This window comes from Gymnogyps californianus, chromosome 3, assembly GCF_018139145.2.
Source record: "Gymnogyps californianus isolate 813 chromosome 3, ASM1813914v2, whole genome shotgun sequence".
NCBI classification, from domain to species: Eukaryota; Metazoa; Chordata; class Aves; order Accipitriformes; family Cathartidae; genus Gymnogyps; species Gymnogyps californianus.
In genome coordinates this window covers 61383378-61400916 of record NC_059473.1, presented here as the reverse complement: position 1 = coordinate 61400916, position 17539 = coordinate 61383378, and positions in this window count along the sequence as shown.

Here is a 17539-nt window from a genome sequence, read left to right as displayed (position 1 = left end):
TACGGAAAAACCTCATCATTTCCTTACTTTTAAAACTTTTGGTCAACTTCAACAGTAATACATCTAAAATGAAGAAACAAAATGTAATATCATTCTGCAGTACCAGTGGCCTCAGTGCTGCAAAAACTTTCAAAATTAAATTCTGTGTGGTCAAACTCCTTTGATCTAATTGATCCAACCTGAGACGCACTAAGCTTCATGCTCTCCTCCCTGCCAAGGACACTTTACTCATTTATTACAGACATTTGTATGTAAAGGAATGCAAAAAGAGATAAAATCATGTCTTTTACTCTGAGTCAAGAGTAACACATAGTGCAGAAACAGCATCTTTCTAGCTACTGAGATACAGCTGCACAAATAAACACTGCTCTTGCACAGTGTGCTCTGGGTCCATTCTAGACCCAACAGCAGACATAGGATGACATGCCAGAGTACTTGCCACAAGAAGATTTGCACAAAAGAGACACCAGTCTGGCACTGGCACTGGTCTCTGTGCATGTTTTCAGATCCAGCTTATTAATAAGATCCAAAAAGTATTCATGAATGCATCTTTTACCCTCTCACCCAAAAGAGAAAGGTGTAAAACTTCCAGGGAATGCGGTTTACGATGTCTGAATACATGCTGTGAAGGAAAGACATAGAGCAGGGATAACATATCTGATTCTTCCTTTTCTTGCAATGTAAGCCAAAATGAAAATCAGGCTTGTTGTGTTTTGAGGAAGGAACTCTCTAAAAATGAATATTCTTAATGTTTCAGGATGAAGGTGTTCACTCCACATCCAGAGAGAATTAAAAAGATCGTTATTATCAGTTATATTTTTATTACAGATTTGGAAAATAAAGTAGCAATTAAAATGAGACAAATATAACAATAGGCAAACCCTTCAAAGTAGAAGATTCCTTTTGTGTAAAGCACCAAAAAAAAAAAAAGCTGTTTCAGACTAATACCATGAATACATAGGCAAGCACTTAATTTTTAGACATCTGTAGTACACTGCAGATTTACTGCTTGAAAGGAGAAAAAAAGCCAGAGTCCCTGAATAGGGAATGGATAGCCAAAATATCGTTAAATATAAAGGTGTGAAGTGTTTAATAAATATTTCTAATTTGTACTTGGAAAGAAGCAAGGAGATATTATATTACATATGAATGTTGAAGTGCTTTTCATTATATTAATAATAAAGGAATGCTTTAATTGCCTATATGGATGGTGGAGAAATAATGTAAGCTAAGGAAGGCCAGACGGTTTACCCAGAGTAGCAAAAGTGTTGGCTGAGGAGACAGCTAGTTTGCTGATGCTTATTTTTAGTAAAGTCTGGAATGCTGGGCAAGTTCCTGGCCAGAACTAGCAGCTTATTCAGCAGTTGTGATCCAGGCTGACCCATGAATTGCTTCCGTCTGGGCCAGTGCTTTTTCTCAGGAAAGGAAAGAGATCTCAGGCTCCCAAGCACCCATCAGGCTCCTGAGCATCCAACCAGCTCCCAAGCAGCCAGCACTCCCCAGACAACTACGTGCCAAACTGCGACAGCGACACGATGTGCTGCTGCCGTCCAAAGGGGGCTTGGTCTGGGAGGTGACAACTGCTGCTATGGGACTCTCCACTGAGAAAGCCCAGATCCAGCTCTTGCAGCAGCTGAAGCTGGAACAGTCAATGTGTGTTAGGGCTATTCATGCAGCGGGCAGTCAGTCTGTAGGCCTGTTGGTCCAGCCATTAAGCCTGTAAAAGTATAAAGAATTAAAATTATCTCATAAAGAATTAAAGACAAAGCATATAAAGAATATCAGTCAGCACAGTCTTATGGAAACAAGATCTTGTCAAACAAATGTGATATCCTTGGAGGGGTTTCACTTACAGTGGATAAAGACATAATAGAGGCACAATGTAGGCTGAACCAAGACATTTATCTGAGTGCTGTGCAACAGTCTGATTAAAAAATGAGAAGTAGATACAGCATCCATGAAGCATAAATTTAATGGATTAAAATTTATACAATTAACCAATGACAAAATGCCATTCTCAAGGGGGAATCATCATAAAATAGATGTATTTCTAGCATTTACAGAGCCTGATAATAGACTGAAAGCTCTCAGTACCTCAGTGATGAGAAGCACACAAAGGCAATCCAATAATATTTGCAGACGACACAGAGCTGACAAAGTGGTAAATACTGATAAGGAGAGAGCAATCAGAAAGACTGCTCTGAACTGCTTGGCAAATGAAACTTGCTTAAGCACAACATTTCAGTATAGCAAATGCAAAGTAATACATCTATGACAGGAACAGTATTCTGTGTCCTAGAAAGCAGCATAATGTTAGTATGTAGCATTACTTCTGCAAAATCAGAACTTTAATGAGATGACAGTAGGGTAACACATCTACTTTTGGTTTCCATAAGTTTAGAAGAGTGGTAGAAATGAGACAATGCTGAGAACAGCATAGAAAAATTAATGATGGATTGGAGAAAGTACTTAAGTCTTGTCACAGACAAGCATGAATCTAGAAAACTGTAGAGCTGTGTTGCTGTTGCACTGTGCCTTAAAAACTTGCTATACTGAAGAGGAGGAGCTCACTAGTTTCAGCACAGTGCCATGGCTGAATGACTTACAGTTTTGGGGTTGATGGGGTAGTGAAGCTGGTGTCTGGGGATCTCTGCATCTCACTGTATTGAGCAGGAGAGTAATATTGCCTTCAGTAATTCTAGCAATTCAATGATAAGTATGCACTATTAATATTTCAGTGTGCACATTTTGTAAAACTGCATGTGTGGATTGCATGTTTCCACTGGAATTTTGTGAACCATATTTGATTTCACCACCTCACTGCAAAACTGCCATTAAATGGTTATAGTATAAAACTACAGCAGAGAAATCTTGTTGTTGTATTGTATGTATATTCAAAAAGGCATAATTTTTTTTAATTGCCAAATATCTTTATTTATGTTTATGTTTCTTGCTTATCCTGCGAACCAAGATGAAGGGGGAAATGTGAAATAGAAAATATGGAAATATGGGGGGCTTTTTGGATACTCAAAGGACAAAAAATTAGTATCACACAAAATGGCCTTTTAAAATTTTATTAACATGCTCCAATGACAATGGCTATTTATTTAACCCTACTGGTTATCATACAAACCCTCTTTTTTTCTACTAAAATTATATACATGGGTGCTTTTACCTCAGAGGTTTTTTGCTCTTCATACATATATGAACCACTTCTTTCAAAATCATCTGATTCTTTTATGAAGGTATAATAGATATTTTTATTTCAGTTTGGTTTTAATTTCTTTTCTTTGATATCTCTGATGATCAGAGGGCTGCAGCATCTCTCCTATGAAGACAGGCTGAGAGAGTTGGGATTGTTCAGCCTGGAGAAGAGAAGGCTCCGGGGAGACCTTATAGCAGCCTTCCAGTACCTAAAGGGGGCCTACAAGAAAGCTGGAGAGGGACTTTTTACTAGGGCATGTAGTGATAGCACAAGGGGTAATGGCTTAAAACTGAAAGAGGGTAGATTTAGATTAGATATCAGGAAGAAATTCTTTACTGTGAGGGTGGTGAGGCACTGGAACAGATTGCCCAGAGAGTAGTTGTGGATGCCCCCTCCCTGGAAGTGTTCAAGGCCAGGTAGGATGGGGCTTTGAGCAAGCTGGTCTAGTGGAAGGTGTCCCTGCCTTGGGGGCTGGAACTAGATGATCTTTAAGGTCCCTTCCAACCCAAACCATTCTATGATTCTATGATTCTATGATATTGAAATAATTTCATTGAATTATATTTTAAATGAGCAAAGATAGACAGAATGTACTAGCTGATCCATGTCGGAAACTGACTTCACAGCTGAATTCACATTTTGGCATTCTGATGTGTCGGGGATGCTATGGAAGCCTGGACAATGTTGGTAACCTTTCCCTGAATTTCCATGTGGAAAGTTATACAGCTTGTGGTGCTTTTTTCGTGTTTTGAAGGGAATAAAACTACAGCCTTACGCTTTTTTAAATAATACTGAGAGGTGCTTGCATTTGATTGTTATTGTTACCTTTCTCCTTCTATTCAGCACATCTAGATTTAACTGCAGTTCACACTGGAAGCTCTAGTAGAACAGTGACTGTTTCTACATTGCCACTTCTCTCTTTCTTAGCACAACAGGATGTTGGTATACTGCGAAGGTGCACCAGTACACCATAAGACCTGAATGATTTGGCTGCGGCAATACATACAATAAGGATATACTGGCTCACTGAAATGTTTTATTATCTATTTTGGTTGAGTTCAGTAGCTTAATGACTAAAAGATCTGTGGCACTGATCCATACTGGTATTGTTTTCCACATGTGACTTTATTACTTTACCATTCTCAGCTTAGGACGATATATATAGCTAAATTGATGGAGTAAGAAACACAATGTTATCATTACTTTTAAAAATTAACAACTTCATTATTTATAATTATTCTTTATAATATCATGCTGTGTCCTAGGGTTATTGGAGCAATACTTTATGCAACCATTGCAGTCTACAAAAACTTCTTCAAAGATTGACTTAGTGCAATGAAAGATCAGCTTCACTTCCATTTTCTGCCCATAGTTTAGATAAATGTGCATAGATCCCTGTGAAGCTCAGAGAATTGCAAGCTAACATGGAAAACTGCTGCAAGATTGGCATTATTGTGCCTTTTAAAGTTTTAAAGTCCCCTCCTTGACATCAACAAACATTCTGGCTGTGCTTGTGGGAGTCAAAACCTAAGCAGATGTTTTCTGTACTAGGGCCAAGGATTATAGTCCCAGTATATGAGGCAGACAGTTCTCAGAGGTAGTTAACAATTTTTAAGCAGAACTGGAACTTCTTAATCAGATATTGGCCAAACAGAGAATCTGTTGGGAATGAGATGTTGGACCATGTATTTATTTGCAGTTATTATTTGAAGTAAATTGTTATATGAAAGTAAAATTTGCTTAAAATCTATTTAAAATAAATCCAGCTAGCTAGCTGCAGAACAATCCAATTAGTTTAAAACTACAAAAGTTAGCTGTTTCATTAAATTGTCTGGGTCACTCAGGAAATCATGTCCATCACTGGCAATAAAATGAAAATAAATGCACTATCAGCAATTGTATCTGTGTTAATTAAAAGATTAGAGAAACTTTGTGTAATCATGATGACACATGTGCAATGAAATAATTCTAACTGCTCAAAATCTAGCCACGTCCTTTTTGTGGAAGACAATCAAAATGAAAATGAAGAGGTTTGTAGTGTTCATGGATTATAAAATACAGTGATTCTTTCAGAGATTTAAATAACTGATTGAGAAAAACAACAAAAAACTTGACTCTGCTTAGAAGCACACAGACATAGACAGCCAGTTTGACTCTTTCCATACACCCAATAAATGGGGATGCTGCTGTGCAGATATCCACTTTGGTAACACCTAAACTATCTGTGGTCTGGACACAGTATAAATATATTTGTGTAGTACCTGCTATCCTGTTATCATGAATTTGCAAGTACATAGCCTCTAGCCTGAAGCACATAAGTCTGCGTAGTGCTGTACCATGCTACACAAGAAGGACAGAGAGACAAATTTACTGTCTTAGATGATTTTTACCCAATACAAGTATATCTTCACCATGATGCATTTCATGCCACAGGCATGTTCATAATGACTGTTCTCTTTTCCAGAAAGACCTCTTTGCTTTTCCAGATATTTGAAGTGGTCTGTGCAGCCCTGTGCATTATGCATCTCATTGCTTGCTCCAGCATGAGGTGTGGGACTGCTTTATGACCTAGGGGTGCACCATGTACTTCTGTCCTAAAAACACACTGTACAGGAAGCAAGAGAGAGGCAGGAGGTATACAGCTATTTAAATTGAAGCTAGACTCGGCAGTGAACCAGGAATCAAGAATCTTGATTCTTAGACAGATACATGGGTCCAAATTTTCTAATCCAATCATATGTATTCAGAGACTGAATGGCTGGATTTCTAAAGATGTTAGACAACTTTAGCTCTCTCTGAAGTCACATTCCAAGGACAGTTTTCAAACTATCTTTTGCTAGAATTAGCACAGAAATTTAATCTTACCTAACAATATCTTACAAAACTTTAAGATGATCTATGCAATCTTAATTTATCCCTTGTGTGTATTAGGGCACAGTCTTTAATTATACCATCTCACTTCATTTTTTTTCCTTGAGACTCTTGACTCATTCAATACTCCAGCTAAAGACTTTAGTAGCATTATAAGATCTGAAAAGGAGTTATAACATCAGAAAATACATTGGGTATGATCTTTGCCATCCACAATAATTATTCTGAAAATTGTATTCATTCAGTCAGAGCAGGGACCTATATTATACAGTACATTACTGTCATTCAGAATTAGGAATGACAACATACAATTTGGTTTCCTTCCAGAGGCAAGGCCAGACCAAGCGGAAATATCTTACTCAGCTCACACACATGTAAGGTGGATCTTAGCAAAGTTCACAGGTCTGCTGTTCATTGTACAAGGATTCATTTTTCTACAAGACAGTTCTACCTGTGAAGTCACAATGATGTGTGTTGTTGCAAGTTATAGAACTAACTCAGGCATACTGAATTGCCAAAAAACTTTAAAAGGTGATCAGAAAAGTGATACTTCCTGTCACTAGAAAAGTGACAGGATACGGACAGTTTTGCTGCCATAACTAGTCGTCTTGTAAAAGAGATCTCTTCAGTGGATTCCATTGTGGAAAAAGGTACAATGGTAATTTAATCTATATACTGAAAGGCAAAGAATAACGAGTTTTTGCAGTGATCTCTCAGTTGCTTTTAAATCCTGAGGTGAGAAGGAGTAAGCAGTATATTCCTATGTCTGGGTAGCAGGCACAGCAGGGCCCATAAGAGGCCTCTGGAACTGAAAAGGTTCACACAGAGAAAGAACTCAGAGGGGAGATTCAGCAATGTAATGATAAAGAAATTGGGGAAAAATAAGGAAGAAAGAGGTCTTCTTTTATTGTTTCATAAAAACAGGTTGTCTCTCCTATCCTTCCCTCTCACTAACAGTGGAAGTGTGCCTTTAACTCTGGAAAGGTGTGAAGAGAAGCCTCCCTTACCTTGGCACAGCACTGGGATGCTCTGGCTCTACCCCAGGCTCTTCTCTGACAGTGTTACAATGCTATCTTTCTTTCACCCAGAGAATAACTTGGTTTTGCTATGAACAACTGTGTGTTATAACAGTGTGATTCAGAAACAGTGGAAATGTGTCGTCATGGATGTTTTAAAACCAGTTTGGGACAGTTAGGAAAACCACACTGAAAACAGGAGCCCTTTAATCCTGAAAAAGAATACAGAAACAACAGATTTTACTTCTCGTGCTTCAGAATACTGCTGCATACTTCTTGTGCAACATAACATTACAAAAAAGGAGCAGACTTGAAGGGATCACAAGATTGGTTGCCAAGCTGGAAAATACTGCTGAGAAGTGAATTAACGTAAGGGGAGAAATCACATAAGCCTTGCAAACAGACCATGCTAAGTGCATAGGCAGTAAATGGCACACTCATTTACAGATGAGGGAGGTATGTAGCAGCCACCTTAATGTGCCAGTCTGAGTCTATGCAGGGAGAGAAAGCCAGAGCAGTGTCTCTGCAGTCTCATTGTGGCTTTCCCACCGGAGATGGCTGGAGGTGCAGCCCTCCAGCAGTCAGCTACTTGGTACATCTCTGCAATGACCGGATCAAATCCCATCTCTGTGCCGTTTATAACTGAACTACAAGGCATTCCATCCACTCTCTCCATTGCCTCTATGTATTTCATGTCCAGTACCAAAACAGACCTGTTTAATGGCATCCACATTAAAGCTACCGACATATCATCTTTCCTTTAGTTGCTGTTACTGGTTAGTAGCCATTTTGCAAAAGGTTGCCATGGTTGTTTTGGTAGAGGGTAAAGCTTGTTGATTATAGAGAGAAATTGCTGCTGATATTAAATCTCTATTTTTTGATAAAGCAGTTCTGCTAAAAAGTTTTGCAAGTGTAACCTGGAAGAAGCAATTCAGTCTTTACAGTTTGTCATAACTGTTGTGGGAGAATTAAAAACAAGTTAGTGGAAGCTGTCAGGCAGAAGTGCCATGGGTGCCAGGAAAGCCAGGAGGCTTGGAATAGCTCCAATTTTCTCTAGGAGCTATTTGAACTAAAACGTGCTCTTTTAATCCCTTTTGCCAATCTGAGTAGGTTTACAAATTAAGTAACAATGGATGTTTAAACTGTTTTCAGGGTTTTTTGTTTTGGTTTGGTTTTGGTAGAAATCCTAACTAGCTGGTTTCTTGGGAAAAAAGTGGGAGAAAGGAAACTTTTCTACAAATAGTACTATACTGAAAGCTGCTAATGACTGTGATCCAAAAATCGCTTGGATCAATGAGGATTAGAGACTCAACCCAATGAACACATCAGAATTGTGCTTTTGGCTCAGGAGATGGAGCAGCTAGGGCTCCTTAAAATAGTAAGCATGATGAATGGGCAGGTCAGTGCAGTAATCTGCATGGTATGTCAGAGATAAGCCATGTGGGTTTATGGATTTGCCAAGCTGCAGAAGTGGAAGGATAGATAGAGTGAACAGAGGGGCAAGTGTATGAGATGGAGACAGAGAGTCTGGAACAGCAGCTGAAGGTCAAAATAACTCTGGAGGGAAAGACACTGTCTAGAGCTGCTAGGTCAAGAGTGGACCTCCTTCCTCAAGTGTCCTGTTTTTCATGATGATGACATGTCTGTAGGTCAGGATTAAAATGTTCACACTGTGCTCATGAAGAGGTAAGTGCCAGATAGCTGGTCTGTGGCAAGCCAAGCTCACTTATATCCACAGACAAAAATCTCTACTGAAGTTTGTGCCAGGCCATTGCTTATGTGTAAATGTGTGAATGACTGGAGAGTCTAGACTTGAGACCAAGATCAAATATGTGCTAAGTGATAAACCTGGAGTTTCCTGGGCACATAACTGAAAAATCTGGTGGGTTTCCAATTGTTAATTTTAATGACTGTGGACTTGGTGTGCATTTGTGGGGAAAAACAACAACAAAAATATAACAAGTCCCAGACAGTTCTTGTTGCAAGTAACTATGGTAATAACCCTTTCAGTGAATGGACTGAGTTCCATCTTAAAACATTTGAAGATTTTGCTCTCTATACCAAAATGAAGGTCGACTTCTTTGGCAATTAGAAACCTTCTGCTGTTTTGCAACATCAGCTCATTGGCTAATCACCTGTTGTCTTCAGTGACATGTAGATCGGTGGTTTTGCAAGTCCCACAATATCCAGTTACAGTATTTTGCAGCAATATTTCAGATTACTCTAATTTAGTGTCTTGTTTTATAAAATAAGTTTAGAAGCATTGCACCTGTATTTTATTGATCATTATCCCTTTTTTAATCCCCATGGAAAAAGTCATGTAACTAACTGTATTATCCAGTTTTCTATTACTCTCATGAAGATTTGCACTTTTCCCAGTTTGTTTTCCTGCTGTTTGTTACTCTTTCATGCATTACTGTTGCTTGTATAGCTGATTTTCCTCTTCTCAGGTATCAACATAAGTTCCCAACTTCCTGCTTTAGTAGAACTCCCCTATCATCATGTCAGATCTAAAATGGTCTTGTTCCAGCACTCACACAGTGTTCATCTGCCTAGGGTAGTTCCTACTGTGAACACACTCCAGTTACAAACACCAAAACCTCCTTCATACTCCTGATACTTAAACCATCTGATCATTCTTTAGCACTTTCATTGTCTGTCTTTAGGAGCAAGAGAATATCACTGAAGTCCACTTAAATCTCTGTCTGAAAATAGTCAGCCTCTATCTAATTAAATAGGAACCTTGAAACAACATCTCTCGTAAGAATGACAGGAAAAAAATGTGGTAGTAAGGTAAAAAAGAAAATGCTAGTTAGCCCTCTGCCCCTCCCCCCCAAAAGAAAAGTCAGTGAAACAGGCAGAGACCAGAATCCAAGGATACCATACGGAAAGTATGAAATAAAAGAAAACATTTTTAAAAATGCATACAGGAAGAAGAAAGGAAAGAGCAGGACTGAAGGTTAATACAAACGTCAGGAACAGGCAGATTTATGTGAAGAACCATAGGCCTTTTACCTGAGGAAGTCCAAGAAGGAAGTATTTCTGCCAGGGGCAAGAACACCTGTCTCTGAAAAGGGATGAAGAATTCACTCTTTGTAATAAATTTCAAGACAAATATTCTTCCAAGGTCCCTATTTAATTAGAACAAGGCTGACCATTCCCAGAGATTCAGATGATCTTCAGTGATATTGTTTAATTAACCCTTCAAGGAAGTCCTGAGAGAAGTAAGAATCAGGATTTTCATGCCTGACTGACAATGCTAACTGGAAGCCACTTGCCATTGCCGAAGTACTTTATGCAGGTGACATCCGTACCATCATTCCCTATATGAATGCTGAAAGACTATGAGAGATTATAGCTGCAGAAATCCAAATGATAGATTTTTCATGCTCCCTTGATATACCTTCTGTGTGATCTTTATACTTAAGAGTGCTAACGAAAATGAATCAGGTTTCTACTGGTTTTGAATTTGCACTGTGAAGAATACAAGCTTATTTTCTCTCCTTTGCATCAGTCTCCCAAACATAATGTAACATCCCCCTCTTCCTCAGATAGCAGTGTCACCAGAAATCAAATTACACTCATTTTTTACTAATTACATTTTTAAGCGTGGCACCCTAATATGACCATTATGCATGCTATTCTATTGGTTCTTAACTCTGCCAAAAGCAACAAGTATCAGTTCCTGTAATGTGCGACATGAACTGTTAATTAGGCTCAGATGTTCAGCTTTAGTTTTCCATTTTGAAGCTATTAGGAACATGCTAATTGTAACACAGCAGGTAAATAATAATCTGAAACTCTATTTCATAGCAATTACAAGGAAGCCAAGATAAATGTGTGAGTTACAAACTGATTTAGAAAGCATAGTGGGTTTAATGACTGCTTATACATATTACAAATCTTGACTGCTCCTAATAGTCAAACACTTATTAATCTTAGTACAAGTTGTACAACAAAAAAGTGTATTTTGATGAGAAGACAAGGAGATCTGTAATGTTACTGCATCTTCCAGCTCCACATATACAGGACAGGGTAAGAAATTTTCATCCTTGGCACAAGAAGATTCAGGTATCTGTGCCATGCAAGCACAGGCGTGACAAGAGCTGCTGGGGAACCCACTGGAAGAAAGCAATCATACACATAGGTTTGACCAGTCTGATGACAGTTCTGGAAATGTGTTAGGAAATATCAAGATGACTCAATATTTGCACCTGTTGGAGTACTGACTGCTGCTGTGGCAAAGTGCTGTGGTAAGAGTGTGACGCTGATGTGGAGTACCACTGCTTGCTGCTGGCTCTAGCAAATACAGTAACCAGAGCATTCAGAAATAGCTCTGTCCTTCTTAAGACTGAGCATTAAAGTTGTTTTTTAATTAGTTGTAAACTGAAGCTTCCTGACTTTTTTTTCACTTCGCCATCTAACTTCTGCCCAAGCCCCCAGGTTTTCCCAAGAGATTTTTTTAAGGGAAAGAGACACAGCTGTGATGGTTTGGGTAACTGCAATAATTTAAGCTATCTTTTATTACAAACCAGCCTTGATCCTGAACCTACATCCTTACAAGATAAGCTGTTATCACTACAGATGAGGACATTTGTATCTCACCATACCTCAATAATATGTCCTGCAGAAAAAAAAAGGCAAACCTGTAGCATGCAGACATTCCCTCAGGTCCATTACAAACAAAGGATAGTAAAGCAGAGGAAATATTAAAAACAAACAAACACACACACACACCCCAGCTAAGAAATGTTTTGTAAGAGACATTACATGAACTAAATACCAGCTTTTCCTGAAGGATTAATTTTTGGGTAGCTTGGACCCTTTGTGCTATCTTCTGATAGTTTATGATACATTACTGACTATTTCCTGTAGCTACCAATTTTTCATCATTCCCACTAAATTTTGTGATGTCTTTCATGAATATAAATGTCATGGGCCAGACAGTCCAGGCATGACAAGAAACAATCTCAGTACTGGACCATCTTTAAATATATAGTGGGCTGGCTGAGGGCTGGCAGGGCCAGGAGGGAAACATTCAGAAAGATGTGACCAAGGGGTATAAAGCTCTTTGTGGGCGTGGACCTCAATATACCCAAATTAAGAGCCATGCCTCTGATGTTAACCACGCCCCAGAGTGAAATATCACTCAACACGTTAAGAAAACTTATAGGAATTACTTTTCATTTATGATTTCTGACCTTTGAAAGTAGAGTTGGAACAGGTTTTGAGGGTTTTTTATTTCCTGAAAATTTTAGAGTGTAACATTTGCAAATGTTACTTATTTATTCCTTATTTATTCTTCCTTGTCATGGTTTAACGCCAATCAGCAGCCAAGCACCACACAGCTGCTCCCTCACTCCCCGTTCCCCCTGCTCCCGCTCCCCTCCTATATGAGGTCAGTGTTAACACACTTTCTCTAATTATCTATATTTAAATGTCCTTTTGAATTTCTCTGAAACTACAACTGATTCTCAGTTTTCCTTGGGATGTGGATCTCTCAGAGACAGCTCCGTTGAGTCAGTATACCTAATATGCCTCTTGCCTTGCAATACACAGCAAAGCAAAACTTCCCATGTGTACCCAGAATTTCTTCTCTGCTAACAGATGAGAAGTGAAACATTTGCCTTATCAGTCAAATTCAGTAAAGGTAATTTCCTTCTCCTTCTTGAAAAGGTTTCTACATAAACAAAGAGTTGTAGTTCACATAACTGCAATATAGAGCAATACACAAACTACTCACAGTTACATAGGATTGTTGGCATTATCAAACGTTGTTGACATGGTTGAACTGAAACCAGATACTCTGAACTCATCCTTGATGGCTTGACACATTTTCCCATGTGTGGGCATTTAAAATGCAACTGGAGGCCTGGTAAAAGACCTTTCCATGTCTGCTCCAGGTCACCCAGTGCTCTGCACACTGGTACCTTCAGTCAGGATTCCTGACTTAATTTATCCCCCATTCCCATCATTATTCTGAAGATCAGCTCCAGAGCACCTCTGTAGCAGAAACTGGGAATGGGTAACTGGAAATACATTAAACTATCACTCCCCTTCCCATTCTTTTGCAACAGTATTGGTAGTGAGATGCAAGTGCGAGTCAACGTTATGGCTTTCCCCAGAGGATGTTGCCCTCAGTCTAATCCTTTCATTAGAAAATATGTTTGAAGATTAGATCCTGTTTGTTAAATCTTCTACTTCACTAGTAAAATTATTACAATGCAATAAATCTGTTTTAAGAAAAAAAAAATTTAAAAGACTCTCCTAAAATTCATATCAATGAAATTCTGAGAGAAAATAGCATGAAACAGGTGAGACAGGAGTTGCACAAATGTAACAGGGCAGAGATAATGGAAGAATATGATAAAGAGAGGCAGCTTTTTTCCCCTTTCCCCTGCAAATGGTAGAGCAACTAAAAGGAAGCAACAGAGCCTGAAAATCACAGAGCAAGCATATGAAAAATGGAAACAGACAGAGGAAATTAATAATTTCCTGTACAACCAGAACAATGTTTTCAAGATACACAATAGGTTTACAAATGAAAACAACAGAGGGAGAAAAAGTTTCTAGAGACCATTCTTTCTCCTTGAAATACCAAACAGCACTAATTCTCTGTATGTTCTGAAAGAAACCATTTTGAGAAAAAGCTTTGTGATTGGGCTAAATTTAGCAAATATATTTCCTTGCTCTTTTTTTATACAATTAAATGGCTCTGAAATGTATAACAACATTTAGCCTAGAAGATATATCATAGTAACAGCTTTTCATGTGGATACCAAGAATAGACAGCTAGAATGCTCTTTGTGTAAAATTATGTGTGCTTCTTTATGATAGTTATGTTATTTGCATTAAATAGCAAGTTAAGGATACATTATATTAAATTATCTAGGGCATTATTAACACATGAATAAAACATGCCTTTTTGGTAATGTAGAATATAACAACACTTTTAGGGGGTGAGAGTCCCTAAAATTTAATGTAGAGAAAAATACACTCTGAGGAGCAGAACACAGCATGGGTCAGCATATACTGCTACAGCTCTGCTCACCATTGGTGACACTGATTTACATCAAGTGAGGATTTGGAGTGAAACACTCCCTCTTCCCATGAACATTCACCAAGTAAAGCAGATGTAGATATGATTTAGGGCAACTGAGTGATATGGTGCAAGATAGCTGATCTGTGGCCCCTTTATCTCCTGCAGCTTGCGAGGACCTCCAGAGCAGCTCCCACTCCAGGGCAAAGTCACACAATCAGCAATGAGATTTTTGGTGTCTAAAGATTGCCAAGCAGTACAAATTTTCAGCTTTGGGAGCAGCTGAGCCAAGCACAGGCTAATGAGTCCGGTATCAGTGACTGCCTTGATGCCCAAAGGGACCTCCAGGCATGCTCTGCAGAATCCCTGAAAAACATATGTCTTACAGTTCTTGGCTTTGATTTTAGGGTCACAGTAAATGGCCAGCACAGTGTAATGGACAGAGACTCAGGTCAGTGGGACAGAGACTCAAGGCAGACAATTTGTTCAGGTTTCAGATTTTGATTCTTTAGCACCACTGGAAAACTGACAAAAGATGGTCCAAGCTTGATATTCAAGAACTGAGCACTCAGTCAGTATCAGCTAAAATCAGTATTTCTCCTTCTTGCTCGGACTGTATCAAGAGATAAGACTGCAACTAGTGCAGAAGAGGATAGGAAGTGTAGGGTTGTTTTTTCTATTTCATTGTACTTCAGTGCTTCTGAATGTTAACTTATTTTGATGAACACTAAAAATTTTAAAAACAGTTGCAAATTAATTTCCTGGCCAGAGCAAAAATGGTGGATAATTCATATAGACTATAGAACCTCCTACTAGTCATGCTTGACAAGCAATACATGATGAGTTTCTTCTGCTTCATTTCCTCTACTATTTCGACATGAAAATGAGGGAAGGATGTGATGTGATTGCAATGTGTATGTAAGAAAAGAAGGGGAGGACCTGAAATTTTTCTACTTAATTACAAACCATAGACTGACATAATACTGAATTTTTGTCTATTGTAGATTTTCTTTTCAAAAAGAAATCGAAAATAATTCCTATTTAAAAGGAATAAAGAACAGAGAAATAAAGAACATATAGATGACAATTTTCTGTTTGCTTGGGATGTAAGGGATATCATCTATCCCTTATACTGATTACATTGTAATTACACTGAGCCCTCATCTTCAAAGGATGTGTTGGCCCTAAACTCACCCTGTCTGGAGTACTTCAGTCTTAACATGCATGTAATACTACAAGAAGTTCATAATTGGACCAAACAATCTGTCCCAAAGAATATTGTGGATTTTAAGCTAGACCAGCACTCAGTCCCAGCAGCTACCTGAGTTTACTTCATAAAGATAACAAGATAAGGAGTTCAAGCATTAGTGTTTTTCTGTAGAATACCTTAGCCACTAAAGGTTTTTACTGATGAAACTGCAAAAAGTTTCTAGGTTTTTGCATTATTTATTTAACTACCCGCTCTGAGGGTGTTTGAACATCATCAGTGGTGAAAGCCATTGAAAGTCAATGAGATACTTCGGGGTTCATTAAGCTAATAATTCTATTTAGCATAATTATGTAATGGAAAGATGACACAAATACTTTGCACAAATGGAACAATGCGTAGGGATTACAATTATTTGGCTTACTAATTAAACCTCCCATTTGGCCTCTTTGCTACAAGTTTAATTTTATAAACTCATCATGCATGTCATTCCATGAGTCATGGAGTAGTTAAACTGGTAGACTATATATATATTTCATCTCCTAATGGAGAACCTTACTGGAATTTTCCTGTGTGTTTGGAGGTTTGGTTTTGTTTGCTGAAAATGCTCTGAAACAGTGGTCATTAATAAAATTCAAAGCCAGTAGAACGCTGGGGGTTTGATTCAAAGGTCATTAAAATCAGTAGAAAGTTTTCATGGGTGTCATGGTTTAAGATCAAGTGACAGTATGAAGGTTAAATGGATTTGGATACCAAACCACCAAATAGATGCTATTGTTTGAATTCCCCAACTTCCCTGTTTGGTGGGAGAGTCAGTGCCATCCAGGAGGGAAGTCAAAGGGGAGTTAGTGTCGTGGACCCTACCATGCCATGAGCTGCTGAACGAGACTAGAGCTAGCCTTTGATCCAAATGTGTTCAGATTTAGGGACATAAAACACATTAATAGAAATATGAGTTTTACAAATCTTCCGATCTCTCTGATGGATTCAATCAAATATTTTCCTAGGATTGAGAACTTGAATCATAATGTTCAACCCCATTCCTGCCTTTAGTTTTAAATGCATAACTTTTAGATCTTCCACTCTTAAATTTGAAAAAGTATGTTTTGGAAACAGTCAAACTAGTTTTCAGTCCTGTGCAGACACGATCTCTATTGCACAAATGATTTTTTCAGAAACCTTCCTTTTCTCCCTACTCAGATGCTAAGTATGTTTGTAAAGACTGCAAAAAACAATACCTTGGCGAGTGTGTCTGAACTCAGTACTCCTACATTTTGATTAAGGTTCATGTCTTTTTTAATAGCCAGAGACTCACTAAAGATTAAATTCTATCTACTCATGCTCCATTATGATCTATTGACAATGCAAACTCACTTTAGCTGTGTAGTTAAGCTGTGCTCATGATGCCTGGAATTGCTGAAGAATTGTGGTCAATCCAAGAATTTTTTTTAATCATTTCTATGCTGTAAATTTTTAGCTGAATATCAGATATGAAACTTCAGATGTGCACTTGAACATGCTATGCCTGATGACAGTTCATAAAAAATTATAACTGTTAGTTATTAAATACTGTTCTGTATAAAGAAAACCGGACCTCTTACATTATCTAAGCAGGTTAAATTTGAAGATATAAACAATCGCTTTACAAATTTTCATAAATGTACGTTCAGTCTGGAATTGACATCTACATCTTTATATTGACTATATGGTTACTGTAAACAGAAAAGTGATACCATTTTACACCAATAGAAAAGCTATTTATATGAGAAAGGTAAGTATAATTTACAAGATTTCACTTTAAGGTTGTGATGTAAAAAAGATTGTTCTTACGACCAGTAAGGAATAGATAAAAGTATTTTGTTCTAGAAATTTGAAAAATTATTCTTATAAATCTGTTTTATGTGGTTAATGTTGTATAATATCTTGCCCATGTAATACAATGGAAAATAAAAATTAAATGACCAGTCTATGTCTTCACAGTATTATCTACATTCATCTTGCAGAAAATTCCTAACTACTGAATTATAACTTGTGAGCATTAATTTATACACAGGTGCTTTACATTTTAAAAGCAAAATTGAACCTCTTGTTACTTGGATCACATAGATTGTCTGAAAGCACAGAATTTAAATCTCTAAGACACAATTTGTTCAGTAGCATTAACACTCAATAAGAGCCCTGTGGTACTTTCCTGAAAGAGT